The sequence below is a fragment of the Mirounga angustirostris genome, unplaced genomic scaffold (genome assembly GCF_029215605.1).
Source record: "Mirounga angustirostris isolate CCGP_5_RB_7025 unplaced genomic scaffold, mMirAng1.0.hap1 SCAF_15, whole genome shotgun sequence".
NCBI classification, from domain to species: Eukaryota; Metazoa; Chordata; class Mammalia; order Carnivora; family Phocidae; genus Mirounga; species Mirounga angustirostris.
The window spans coordinates 49,326,826-49,342,460 of NW_026991723.1; the positions used below are offsets into that span (position 1 = coordinate 49,326,826).

Sequence of the window (15,635 nt, forward strand, 5' to 3'; positions counted from 1 at the left end):
TTATGTCAAGGGAGCAGCGCTTAAGAGTCAATATATAAATTGCCATATTCCCTTCTTCCTGCCATGGTGATCATCCAAATGGTAGAGTACACCATACTATGTGCACGTGCCTGATACGTAGTGCGGGTAAGATTGTTGTTTTCAGCTATTAAAATGTGCAGATTCTTTGTTACTACATTATAACCTGATCTATCCTGAGTGAAACACGTTGAAGGTTATGCTAACCATCAGTTTCCTGATGACATGCCTTGGTCACACCAGAGCATTAAGAAACCATGCACAGATACATACCCTTTTTATATTCTAATATGATGCCACTGACCTAAACCAAATACATTAATACCTTTGTAAGCAAAGACTCCATGAAATTCATCATACTAACAGTGTGTTCCAATAACTAACAGGAACTTCCCCAACATAGCACTTTTCTAAAATGAAATGATAGTTGTTTTATGACATTCCTAGTTGGAATGAAAATCTAACAAGTGAAGAACTTTTTGTTTTGCTCACTTAAAAAAAAAAAAAGACATTTGTTTATTTGAGAGAGAGACAGAGAGAGAGCTTGAGTGAGCATGGATTGGAGGGAAGGGGCAGACAGAATCTCAAGCAGACTCCCCACTGAGCAGGGAGCCCAATGTGGGAGGCTCAATATCACAGCCCTGAGATCATGACCTGAGCTGAAATTATGAGTCAGGACACTTAAATGACTGAGCCACTCAGACACCCCTGTTGGCTCACCTTTTATTTTTTAATTTTTAATTTTTTTCATTTGTGTACTAGGCAAAGAACTTTATTAACCTTGTTTAAAACTTTATTCCCAGCCTTCTTCAGCTTAATTAGCTGCAGAGGATGAATTGTGTATAAGCAAAAACTGAAAAGAGCTGCAGTGTCCAAGGGGCTTGGGCTTAAAAATATTAGAGATCTAGATTTTATCAGATCCATGAAGAAAAGTTTAAAATGCCGTCATAATATAAAACAACCACTCTTAGGGGTGCCTGGTTGGCTCAATTGGTTAAGTGTCTGTCTTCAGCTCATGTTGTGATCCCAGGGTCCAGGAATTCAGTCCCACATCCGACTATCTGCTTGGTGGGGAGTCTACTTCTCCCTTTCCCTCTGACCCCTGCTCGTGCTTACTCTCTCTCTCTCTCTGGTGCTCTCTCTCTCTCATTCTCTCTCTCAAATAAATAAAATCTTTAAAAAATAGCCACTCTTAGTAACTTCTTCAAGTTTTATCTTCTTCAGAAGATTCTTTATCAAAATTCTCCATAAGATCTGAAACTTCATCATCCTCCTCTCTGGAGGTAAGCTGTGCTTTCCCTTTTTTTTTTTTCTTTAAAGGTTTAAAAACTTTATCTATCTATTTATTTATTTATTTTTAATTTTTTTTTCCAGTTTTTATTTAAATTCCAGTAAGTGGTGCTTTTCCATCCACAGACTGGGCAGAGCTTCAGCCAGTCTTCTTAACTACTCAGACTATCTGCACCAGGTTGGTTTGGGATCGTGGGCGGCATTTCTGTCAGTTGCTTTGCCTCAGCATGGCCTGGAATGGTGAAAGTGTTCGCTGCCCTGGATGCCTGAAGTTTAGGGTTGTTAAAGTTGATCACTGTTCCTTGGTTCATGAATATATTCACTTCTTTAATACCAGAGATATAGTTTACCCTTAACTTCTTTAAGGTGAGCTGAAGTTTTTTATCATTTGCTATAGCCATTCTATGACCCTCTTCTTTCAAGGCACAGTTCCTTTCCCACCACTGAGCACTTGTCCTTGCAGTTTGGCGAGTTTCTCCTGGTTTGTGATAGTTTCTTTCATCTTGTTGGAGCAGAAATGGGACCACATGGGGGACTAGGGTTGGCACTTGGGGAGATGAGCTGAGATTAGGTGTGCACATGCCTGTTTTGTTCACTTTTTAAATACCACCTAGTAGGTTGCAGAGCATAGAATAATTAATAAATATTTAATTCAAGTGTGTCATTTTCACTCTAAGGTATTGTTCATTGTTTGACAGAGCCCTATGATAGCCTCTAGGAAAAATTTTTCTGGACTAAGTACCATGAATATTACTAATTCTTCTAAATATCTGATGTCATTTTTGACACATTTTGAATCATAGAATCTGTTTTTTCTTTTCTTCTTGGCTGATAGAAATTCAATCCATTTGAGATTCTCTTCTTATAACTGATGTACAGATTATGTGGTGTAACCATAAAACAAATTTATGTTCCTTTATGTGAACATTTTTCTCTTTGCTTAATTTTTCTTACCTAATTTAGTTTTGTTTTATCATTATTTTTATAGATTTTAAATACACATCACACATATATCTACATTTATGTACACAACCATATTTTGATATTTTTCTTAATAGTTATATTAACTCTTTTTATAATGACCAGTTATTTTACTGTTCTTTGAAGCTTTATTCAAATATTTTAAAATGTACAAAAACCTATGCACTTTAATTGTGAAAGTGTTAGGGTTGTTAGACCATATCATCTAGCTATAAGGCTTTAAGTAGCAAGGGCAATTTAGTCTTAGTGAAATTGCTCACCGCTTCAAGGCACCTAATGAGAAATTAAAATACCTAGTTTTTTTTTTTTAATTCCTCTCCAGCTCTATCTCAGCATATTTTAATCTGAACTATATTTCTCTGTTAAATATGATTACTGAGCAATGACAGAACTCATGGTCATTCATTGCTCATTCATTACCAGTTTTCATTTATAGTTGAAATGAATACTTTCCTCAATTATATTTTTTAATCAATCCCAATCCTTTCTTTTTTATATAAGAGATATTAAGCCTTGAGAAAATTTCTGCAGAGTAATAAAACCCGTTAGATTAGATTAATATACATGGGCTGCTCAACTATTATTAATTTAGACAGACTTTCATTTTTCCTTTTTTGATTACACAGGACATTGATTTATGGTACATGAAATAACCAAATTGCACTTTTGAAATTTAGAATTCTAGAGTTCTCCTTATATTATTGGCCTTGAACTCAGCTATTTTGTCCTTTAAATTATAAAATATATGCCCTTTTTAATTGAAAGGTATATATTGCCTAGTGCAGCGAGTATATTAGCTCAATGTTTGTCTGTGACTAATGGGTCATTTTTAATGTCATTAATGTACTATTGAATCACAATAGAACATAGCATATCATAAAACTTTTATAATTTCTTCATTAGCCTCATTGTAGTGTACCTGCAATGCCTAGAATACCATTTTTTTTAAAAGATTTTATTTATTTATTTGAGAGAGAGAATGAGATAGAGAGAGCATGAGAGGGGGCAGGGTCAGAGGGAGAAGCAGACTCCCCACTGAGCAGGGAGCCCGACGTGGGACTCGATCCTGGGACTCCAGGATCATGACCTGAGCCGAAAGCAGTCGCTTAACCAACTGAGTCACCCAGGCACCCTAGAATACCATTTTTAACCTGTTTTGTTGTTTATGTCTTTTGAGTTTTTTTTCCAAGTCCAGAAAGAAAAGATATTGATAATGCCTAAATGTGAGTACTGCTAGGAAGAGTATAAGCTTTTAATTTATATTGCCCTGGAGTGTGAGTGCTCAGCATGTTTAAGATGCAGAGATTATTAGGGAGAACCCATTTGGTAAAAGTGCCTGAATTAGGAGAATACATAGGGAAATGGCAGGATAATGCCAGATAGACTAATATTTACTTTTTTTCCCCAAGCAAACATGGATATTCTGAAGTCTGAAGGTAGAAGTCTTTGGGGTTTATTCAGTCAGAACAGCATATTTTCCCCTTTTGCAGCATCTGACAAAAAAAGAAATCTCTCTTAAAATATGTTGGACTGATAGTCCATCAGTGGTCACGTATATTGGCTCCTACAGTTTTGCCAGGTTAATGCCCAAATCCCTTAGCTGGCATATGCAAAGCACCTGGCAGGGACATCCCCAAATTCTTGCAACCAATATTATTGAGTATCTTTTCTGTAAAGCCATTTTCTGGTCACTGGTGATAATATAAAGAACTATAGACGTACAGCCTCTATTCTTATGAAACCTGCATTTTGGTGGGTTGGAAAAGAGATAGAAGGTTTTAAGCAATTCATTAATTGCATAATTCAATAAATACTTTTGGAAAAGTGCTACAAAGGAAGAGTGTAAGGTGTTATAATAACTAACAAATGAGAAAGCCTAACCTAATCCTGGAGGGCAGCAGAGACTTCTTGAGTCAGGTGTAAAGCATAGATAGGATGAAGAGGAAATGTCCTGAATCAGGAAAGAGTCTGATAAATTCCAAGAACTGTGGTAGAACTGCTGTGGGTGAAACTCCATTAGAAGGCAAGAAGGTGAAAAGCACAAGAAGGTACTCTTGTGGTAGGCTGAGTCCATACCCTGTAAGGTTTTGGAGGCCATGTTATAGATGTTGATTTTAACTTAATGCTAATGAAACCCAACATCTGTGGAGATATTAGGACCCATTCAACATGATGAATAGCAGGTCAGGTGTAAAGGGATACAGGATCCTATTCTTTTCAGCTTTGATGTAGAGATTACAAATATTCTGAGACTTCCTTATAAATGGTACATTATTTGAGTCAAAATCATCTGAGGGCAGACTAAAAGTACGAACAGATCTCTTTAAAAGAGACTTTTAAATCCACCATTAGAGTTGACCCTTATCAGCATAAACATCAGTTTGAGTTTGTTATATAAAAATCCAGTGTTGGAGCAACATATACAAACCAGGGGAAAATGCTTTGGAAACATTAATAGCACGCAGTGTCCTAAGTTGTGTTTCTCTCTTTCTTTGTAGTGTCCGCAAAGCAGTCTAGCTTGTAAGACTCCCCTTGGCTTTTCAGTGTGTCTTGCTACTGCTTTAATGTGGCAAAGCATAATGGTCACAAGTATGAAAGGTTCTTTTACATTAAATTACACAGAATAAATTTCCCTGCTCAGAAGATGATAGCAGCTGATTTCTTCAATTTAGTTGCAGAAGATTCTAACATTAAATCTGAAGCTACCATAGAGTGATCTAACTTTGAAGATTACAGTGATGATAATGGGGCTTCTAGTGAACTAAATGAATGTTTATGGCTTTTTCTTTTCTGTGTTCATTGTGGTTGTTGCTGCCACTTCTGCTGATGCTGGTTTTGGTGTGTGGCTTTCTCAGTAATGTTGGCTTTATGAACACAAACAGAATAAATGTACATGCAAATCAATGGAATTCCACAAAGCCTTATATTTCTATAGGATTGACAGTGATGTTTAATAGACTACTTGCTTTTTGCTCCCAAGTTTTAGTTTTGCTATGCAGCACAAATCTGTTTTTAAAACTTCCTTGAATTTGAAATGATACTAGTCATGGGTAATTAGATTCTCTTTAAGAATACTCTATCTCCTTAATTGATTCATGTATTTTAAATAATGTTTATATGATTCTCACCATCTATTATATTTCTGTCAAGTTAAATCCAATATTTTGATGTTTTACTCTTCTTTCTAAGAAGCAAACATGATTTCTACAAAACTTCAAGTACATCAGATTCTCATATCTATCATATTTTATAAGCTGTTTTTAGTTACTACTCTGAATTGTGTTATTTTCCTTTTCAAAATTAAAATTCTTGTTAAGAAACTTTGTTAAATGGGTCCTTTAGTTTTCCACCAAATGTATATAACTTATTTAAACTCTTACCAATTGATTGCGATTTTTCACTTAGAAACAGTATTTACCAAACATACATTTGTAGAACAATAAGGAGAATTATAGGGTTACTGGCCTCAGAATATCAAGTCAACATGCATTAGAGTAAATAGGAGAGTGGGCTCCCTCCTCTTCAGTAAGAATGAATGAATGAAACTCAGTTTCCTACAGGACCAAGTTGTGCCTTTTCTCAGAAGCTTGAATCTCAATTTTCATAAGAATCTGGAAAGCTAACTTACTTAAGAATCCTCAGAAAATTCTCCTTGCTGCTAAAATTGAGATGTAGATTGCTTGATGCCTAAGTCCTCCCTGTTGATCCCTGCCAAAGTATGTTTCTTTATTTACACTATAAATAGGTAAAGTAAGGGGGCCTTGTTCCTCTTTGGAGACACTATCCCATTGGCCACTGCGAGTCTCTTCCTGGGATGATGATAATATGGTGAATCATGGGTCTTCTCTTTCTCTTGTTTGGCTTTCAGGCTTCCCTTACAAAGCCTGTCCCTTAACTTGTAGTGAATGACATTGTGGTATTTAGCTTCATTGACTTTACTACAACCTTGGTACATGAATTTTTGCAAACATTTCTGATTGTTTCTCTAAAGAACAAAAAGATAAATTACAAATATTCACAGCATTTTATTATACTTGAAATGTCAGGAAATTTGCCCAGCATTCATGTGTGTTATTTTAATATTATTTTATTTTCTTTTTTATTATTTTTTAATTCCAGTATAGTTAAAATATAGAGTTATATTAGTTTTAGGTGTACAATACAGTGATTTGTCAGTTCCGTATATTACTCAATGCTCATCGAGATTAAGTGTACTCTTTTTTTTTTTTTTTAAGATTTTATTCATTTATTTGACAGAGAGAGAGAGAGAGAACAAGTAGGCAGAGAGGCAGGCAGAGGGAGAGGGAGAAGCAGGCTTCCCGCTGAGTGGGGAGCCCGATGCGGGGCTCAATCCCAGGACCCGAGATCATGACCTGAGCCAAAGGCAGCGGCTTAACCGACTGAGCCACCCAGGCACTCCAAGATTAAGTGTACTCTTAATTCACCCATTTTACCCACCCCCCCCACTACTTAATTAATTTGATGGAATTTTATTTTATTTTTTTATTTTTTTAAGATTTTATTTATTTGACAGAGAGAAAGACAGCCAGAGAGGGAACACAAGCAGGGGGAGTGGGAGAGGGAGAAGCAGGCTTTGCGCTGAGCAGGGAGCCCGATGTGGGGCTTGATCCCAGGACCCTGGGATCATGACCTGAGCTGAAGGCAGTCGCTTAACGACTGAGCCACCCAGGCACCCCGATGGAACTTTAATAACCCCATTTTACAGATGAGAAGACTGAAAATTTAAGAACCTAAATATCATGCCTAGAGTCACATGAGTAAGTCACATTAAGTCACATTAAGATAGAGTGACTTCAGCTTCTGAGTTCAGCTTAGAAAGGGACAAAACACACTTCTTTCTCTTCTGAAACTGGCAGAAAGGGAGTGATCGAGATGACTCAAGGAGTAGGAAGCAGGTGTGCTGGGATTAAGGAAGTAAGGCAGAGGGGAAATGGGAAGCTCTGTGCAAAGATTAGAGCTTTAAGATTTTGAACTTGAAAAGTCTGTTTTGTCCTTTTCAGGTCCACTTCAAGTCAAGTTTTTCAAGTTTAAATAGACTTGAAAAGTCGATTTCAAGTCCATTTTGGACTTGAAAGCTGATAGCTGAAGTGGAGTTAGGGTGAAGCTTATTTTCATATTATAGTAGGAGAAGCTTTGTAGCTAAGGCATTGTGTGAGTTTTTCAAAACCATATCTTAATTTCAGAATGAAGGCTTAAAATGAAAAGTATAACTATTCCTGTTTACGAGTTTATTCGTGGAACTAAAGGAATTGGTAAGATCTTGATAGAATTATGAACAGAAATACAAAGTAAGGTGGTTGCCATGCAATTCAAAATAGGAGGCATATGGGCATGTTGGTGCAAAATTAATGACCTAAAATTGACAATAAGGCGATAAGTGAATATTCAGACGATGTCTGGCCTCTGAGATAAACAGAGGATGGAAAAATTTAAAAATTCCCTAAAAGACAGAAACTGTGAATGAGATCCTGGATTTAGTTATGTGAAGAGGTAGGCAAAAATTCCTGGGTAAAGGCTGAAGATGTACATGTTCTTAACAACCGCATGGAAAAAGTCAGTATTCTGATAAGAGGTAGAGAGAGACTCAGGGAATGGAATGCAAAGTTCCCTGGAGGATATTGAGAAGACAGAAACTATCCTGATACTTAAAGAGGACAATTATGAGCAAAGTTCATAGGCTCTGTATAACTGGGCATTCCTACCTAACTTTCCAATATTTCATTAGTACAAGTTTCTAAAGTCACATTAAACTCAGTGCTACAATAAATAAAATCTAAGTAAACTTTAAAAAACATCATAGGTTATTATTTTGACTTTGGATTAAAATATAACTTTCTTGGCTCTAATATTTTAACAAGGAACTAAAGGTTATAATCAAATAAATATTAACCAAACTGGATGAATCTTTTCATTACACATTTAAGATTTTGTTATTTGTTGAAAGAAAATTTGTCTATCTCCATGATAACATCATATATATATTAGATTATTTTTCACATCTAGGAAAGTACTTTTCTTCTACATTTCAAGAAGTTACAGTAGGAATTGAGATCAGCTGTATATCGAGTACATTAATTTTGCCTGCTTTTGGTTTGATATCTGAACTGACTGTAAAGAATTGATATGTCTGGGCATCAGAAGTTATCTGGAATGGTATTTTTGGAGGAGCACATGTATCTTTCCTGAATGGATTTATTGCATTCTGTGATAACTTTCTTCTTTGAGGTTCATTTTAAACAAAAGGGGAGAACCTATAGTAACATTCACTAAAACAAACAAAAGGCAATATTGTAAAAAAAAAAAAAAAAAAAAGCCAGTTCAAAAGGTAGCAGTGATTGTGCCCAGACCGTTAACAGACTAATACAAGGAGTGATGACCTTGTGGAGTTTGTTGGTGATGAGGTCATAAAATGTGACAAAAAGAGATTGCAGTTTTTATTGTTCCATTGATTTCACCTTTTCCCTTTTCGATATGAAGTTGGATAAAAGACTTTATTTTGTTACTCACTGAGTCTAGGGAGTGTGCACAGAGAATGATGTTGGCTTCTAATAGGTGCTAACTATGTTTCGAGGTGGTCAAGCAAGTTTACATGAAGGGAGAACTAAGTTGAAACTTGAATCTTGCAATAAATCCGGGATGTATGATGAAAATTATAATAGTCAACTCATTAGATAATATGTAAACATCAAGAGCAGATGGGCTTTCAGAAAACAAAGAACTTATTTTCAGGAAATTGTCTTGACTATATAAAGAGACTATATAAAGAAAGGCAAATATAGAACATTATTAGTGTCGTAGAAGTGATATTTTGTTTTTTGTTTTACATATTTCCATTTTGTTACATCTGTTCAGGTTTTCTGATCTCAATCTGTGCTCAACTTGCGACACAGACTTGGTATATAAATATTAAGATAAAAAAATAAGGGATCATTTCAGGCTTTATTTTTTACTTTTATAAACTTTCTACCAAATGACCAATATTTTATTTAATACAATATGACTTTGAACTTCAAGAGTCCATTGTTTGAGAGAAAGAACAAATTTCCAAATATTTTTTTCTTATTGTTAACTTGCAATGAACTAGTAGGACTGATTTGAGTAAAATTTTAGAAATTGAATTAAAATGCAATGGCCATGTAGAAGACTCTATATACTCTCCTGGGGTAGAATCAGTGAGGAAATATTACAACTGTTTAATCTTGAGAAAGTCATTTAATTTTTCTGACTATTTACTCATGTGTAAAATGAGAGGAATAGACTTGCTTTCCAGATCAAACATACTGTGCTTCTGTGATATGTGATTCCTGGGTAAGATAAATTCCTCAAAAATACCAAAATCAATCTAAATAGATGAGTTAAGTCAACCACAAAGGAAAATATGATCCACCAGTTTCAGCTTCTGCCCAAAGAGGCAAACAGCAAAGCCAGTAAAGGTTTGAAGACAGTGGTTCAAAAGCAAAAAGAGGTATAGAGAATATATATAATATAATATAATATAATATAATATAATATAATATAATATAATATAATATAATATAATATAATATATTATATATATTATTTTTTTAAAGATTTTATTTATTTGACATAGAGAAAGAGAGAGAGCACATGCAGGGGAAGCAGCAGGCAGAGGGAGAGGGAGAAGCAGGCTTCCCGCTAAGCAGGGAGCCCGATGCGGGACTCGATCCCAGGACCCTGGGATCATGACCTGAGCTGAAGGCAGATGCTTAACCGACTGAGCCACCCAGGCGCCCCTATATATATATATAATTAACCACATTATGTGCAAAAAAGAAATGAGACTCATCAAGTTTAAGTAATATATTCAAGGTTACTAGAGTTTTAAGATTGAGGTTCAACCTCTGGTACCTAATTTATAAAAACATGCTTTTCCCATTATTCCTTGTGGTCTGTCCTTTCTCAGCAGTTCAGACTGAAAACTGTTTAAATGATGGGGCTGATTGGTTTTATTAGAAACTTCACAGTAAATTGATTTACCTTCTCAAGGTGTTGTCTAGGCCTGGTCTATGATATTAGTATTAATTTTCATGTGATAATTTTTCTTTAAAAATAAAATTATAGAATTTAATATAGGGGCACCAGTCAGTTAAGCATCTGCCTTGGGCTTGGGTCATGATCCCAGAATCCTGGGATCAAGCCCGGCATTGGGCTCCCTGTTCAGTGGGGAGCCTGCTTCTCCATCTCCCTCTGCTGCTCCCCCTGCTCCTTCTCTCTCTCTCTCTCTCTCCCCCTCTCTCTGTCAAATAAATAAGTAAATAAGTAAAATCTTAAAAAAAAATAATTTAAAATATTCCATTTGGACATGACCTCACAGGATATTTAATTCAAACTATTCGATTTATAAGTTTACAAAATAAACTTTAGATGAGAGTTTAAATAACATTTTTAAGTTCACATGGCTAGTTAGAAAAATTACAGTATAAAGCAAACTATAACCTGTAACCCATAATTCTAACTTTAAGCTAAAAGCTCTTTACTTGAAAAGCTTTGACAGAAAAAAAAAATAGGTATGAGCTTTTATTACACAAACTTTTGATATCATTATTACAAATTCTCATGGCCATATTCGATACAATTTGATTTCTTTGTCCATTATATTGATTGTCCCCAAAATTCAGTATAGAATATGATCTAATCAAGTATGGGACAATTGTCTAAAAGAAGTAATAAGTATAAGAACAAGAACTTGTGAGGTGAGTACTTCATGGCTTGGAAACAGAATTTTGAAATCATAAAAATCTATTTGAGATCTCTCTAATTTGGCTACAAGCTATCTTCCCCATACAGTTTATTACCTTTTTCTCTTTCTGAGCTCTCTAGTGCAGCTAAATGTAGGCATGTCCCCCTGCTGTGTTCATGCCCCACGTTTACCAACTAGGATCACTAGCTGTTTTATTCCTTTGAAATGCCCTTTCTGATACCATTTCTTGAAGCCTTACCTCTCTCCATCAAATATCATTTCTTATGCATGATCAGCCTCCTCAATAAAGTTTTTACTGATCAGTCTTGTTGTGGTTTCTATAGCTTCTGAACCCTTAGACAGCCTTCACCATTTATACCACTCTTGATTTTTATCACCCAGTGCCCATGCTGTTTGTTCCTGACCTGCAGTTCTTAACAGTCCCCCAATATTTCAAGTACTTCTTCATCTAGCTTCAATTGCACTGAAGTCCCAGTAGTTCTGACTTCCTTTATGGTCAGGTCAGTTAATTTCCTTGAGATAAAATTTTGTCCTAGATAGAAAGGAAATAAACAAGACAATAAATAAATTTAACTTGATACAAAATGGACATGCCAACAGCAATGCAAGTCACAAAGCTAGCATTTAAATTAAGTCCCTCTTTATGTCTAATCCTGTGTCCTTTCTCATATGCCTTGCTGGAAACCCATGCCACACTGCTACATGATTTTATGCTATTGATTACCAATTCTAATTTGGTGGCACTTTGATTGCTTCTACTTGGTAGCAAATGATTCAGGGAACTCTCAAAAAAAAAATCTTGAATTCTTATCTTTTTCAAGGTAAAGACTATCAAACCTCTATAAAAGTAGACACTTTTATGAAACTGAACCAAGAATAGTTAAAAATGTTTAAAAACATGAGGAAGTACAAATAGAAGAATTTTATACCTTCTCATTTTATATAAATGGAAAATGAGGTCCTTTGGATCGCAAATAGAGTTAATGATAGAAATTATTTTCCCAAGAAGCCACCCATTTGCTCTTTGGTTGACCATTTAATTTATCATCATCATGATTAGCATTGTTAGTAGTAGAATTAGTGATAATAAGATATAGCAGGTGTTATGGCTTGATGATGAATTGGATTACTCTTCATTGTAACTGGCATTGTTTTCCCTGTATTTTCTTACTGTTGTATTACCAATAGATTATAGGCCTTTTTAATACATCTGAACCATCCTTATATTGTAGGTGACACACACAGAAACTGATACCTAACATATAGTGTATATATCTTTATTGGTTTTCACAACAAATGGATGAATGGATAATTTGGTTATTGAAAACTTCTTACTTTGAAGGAAAAATGGCTATAAAGCTAAAGAAATTAAATAAATGATACTTATCAGGCTGAAGAAAATCTCTCACTATAATATATAATTTACTTATACTCATTGTCAAATACCAAAAAGAATCCCAGAAACAAATAACGATTGAGGAATTTTATCAAAATGGAAATTAGATCATGTCACTCTTCTGTTACAACCCCTCTAGTGGCTTCTAAAAGAAGTAATAAGTATAAGAACAAGAACTTGTAATGTGAGGTGAGTACTTCATGGCTTGGAAACAGAATTTTGAAATCATAAAAATCTATTTGAGATCTCTCTAATTTGGCTACAAGCTATCTTCCCCATACAGTTTATTACCTTTTTCTCTTTCTGAGCTCTCTACTGGCTTCTAAAAGACATCTATCTAAAAGAAGTTCTCTAGGAGGCTAACAGTGTTTCCATTTTATAGTGGCTTCTGAGGCAGAACCTTTTATGACATTCTTCCCCCCCCCCACCCAGTCCCTTAGTTGGCCTTAGTCACATGGCCAGTTTCTTTTTGACGCCAGGCATCTTCCAGCCATAGAGCCATTTTATTTACCTCTGCCAAGAATACTCTTCCCCCAGGTAACTACAGGTATGTATATATATGTGTATATATACATATATATATATATACACACACATATATACATATATATATATATTTTTTTTTACTTCCCTCAGCTTCTTTTCTTAGCAGCGAGATCTTCCTTAAGTATCCTATATAAAATTGCAACTTCCCTGTCCCATGTAACACACACACACACACACACACACACAGTGCAGTTTCTTTCTTGTTTGCTCTGTTAATTTTCAGAACACTGAACACATAATACTTCATAGCACCCATCACCCTCTAAAGAACCATATTGTTTATTTATTGCCTGTATTCCTTCATCAAAGTGCATGCTTTCAAATGATGGTGATTGGTTGGTTGGTTGGTGTATTGGTATATCCTCTGGGCCTAAAACAGGATGTGGAACATAGTAAGTGCATAATAAATGGATAGCCAAGTCAGAATTCGCTATAGTGTACCTAGAAATGAATGTTTTAATCGCAGTGTTTCTGCCACTTATGAGGCCATATTTAGGTTCTGAATGGCAAAGAAAACTTTTTTGGAATGTTTTACTCCATAAAATTTTTTTCACTTATTTTCCTGTCATGAATTTTTCCCATGGAGGTTTGTGTACTTTATGTCTTAGAATTTTTTGGATGATGGAAGTATTTGACAATTGAGGTTAGTTTCATAAAACAGAATTTTATTCTAAGGAATAATAGCAGTACTGATAGATGCAATTCCCAGATCATTCCTCATTTTAGCTGAGACTAAGCAATTTTTTTTTTTTAACCAAAAGAACAGGAAATGGGCTGAGTTGTTTTACTTCTTTTCTCAATCGTAATCATATAGTTCAGGGGTGAGCCATGATAGCTGGTGACTCTGATCTGCCTCACCTGTTTTTGGTTTTGTTTGGTTTTGTTTTATTTTTAATAGGCAATGAGCTAAAAATGATTTTATATTTTTAAAATGGTTGCATTTTAAATGATTATATAAGTATCTGCATAACACCCTTGATTGTTTTTTCTTGACCTACAAAGCCTAACATATTTACTATCTTGCCCTTTAAGAAAAAGTTTACCAACCCCTTTTCTAGTTATTTGATATGAAACAAGGATCTAAAACTCACTCGTAAGATAATGAGTAGCTCCCATTCATTAGAACCCACTGTGTGCTTTGCACTGTGATAAACACTTTTTATTTGTTATTTCAGGTCCTTAATATTTGTGCAAGTAATATTTTTAATCACAGCTTTACATGTGAGTGAATAAAGGCTCATAAAGATAAACAAATGGCCAACATCGTATTAGCAGCTTCCTCATCAGATTAGCAATCAACTATTTGGGAATGGAAACCTTGGTTTTCCAAACCCCCAAATTCTGTTTCCCCTCAACCTTGTTGCCAAATAACAGTAAAGATAGCCTCAGCAACAACAATAAGGCTACTTAGGGAAGAAAATTAAGACTTAATGAAAAACCTTTGAACTCCTTAGAGTTTAAAATTTCCTGATGGGCAGTCTGCTGCCTTAGTTTTCAGGACTGTCTTCTATTTTCTGCTCTGTGTCAGTAGTATATGAAGCAAGATGGAATTTGTCAGCTGGTGGCCAGGAAAATAAAGAATTCTTGCCAATATCCAGATATCCCATCTGGTGGTTGGTCATGACTCTGTGCTTCCCACATGTTGCCACAACTGGGGGTGCATCCTAATTTCTGAATGGTAGGCCATGAGCAGAAACTGTGGTTACTAAAACAAAATCAGATGTTCCCAAGGTAAAGCCAATAGGAGCTGAGTGTCACACAATAGATATTTTTAAATATATTGAACATATGAATAGTATTTCTTGCAAATTGCACTAAAATGTTTGAATATTTAGGTTTTTGAGAGATACTGCCTTGAGAGAACAGACTGTCTGCCTATTTCTTTTATAGGTAAAGACCAAATTAAGTAGTTCTCAGGTGTGAATTAACACTGGATGATTTCATAGAAAAGTACGTTTATAAAATTTTTCATTAAACCTGTATGAATTTGGAAGTATATGGTAAGTGACATAGTGTGCTTAAAAGAGAACTGAAATAAGAATCAATGAGAGGTGTCCAATCCACGCTTTCCATATTACCTTTTGTGAGATGTACAACTAACTTTTAAAATAAGCTAGTCCTTAGTGGGGGGGTCATCACCAATTAGTTCATTTTTTCCATGTGTAAATTAAAAAAATAATGTTCATTATTGCAAAACCATACATGCATATATACACATACAAATATAAACATACACATACACAACTACCTCTATATACCTTTCTATAACATGTGGATAAAGTATTTTTATCCCTTTTAAGTTTGGACAACCGTTAAGTCCATTTCCCAGGGAACTATAGCATACCCAGTTTTTAGTGTATTGTATTTACAGTTCCTGCTGATTTTCCTGATTGAGTTGTTTGCTGTTATTTAGCATTTGCTGAGATGAATAGGCAGGGAGTCAGCTCAGAACATAACATTACATATGAGCCACTGTCTAATATAGAAAGTGCTAGTCTAAATACATCTATATATATATATACACACAATCTATACAAAGGTAAATAAGTTGGAATATAAAGGTATACAACCTAAAACAATGGTAAATAAATTGGGGAAAATGGAAACAAATGTAGAAGATATTGGTAAGATGGCAGTTCAGAATACTGATAGATGATTTCT

The 15,635-nt window shown here is 35.0% G+C and overlaps 1 pseudogene; it reads right to left on the reverse strand.

Annotated features, from left to right (window-relative positions):
• Nucleotides 1-1,222: 1,222 nt before the first annotated feature.
• LOC123850273 (transcription factor BTF3-like) lies at nt 1,223-1,810 on the reverse strand (annotated as a pseudogene).
• Nucleotides 1,811-15,635: the final 13,825 nt, after the last annotated feature.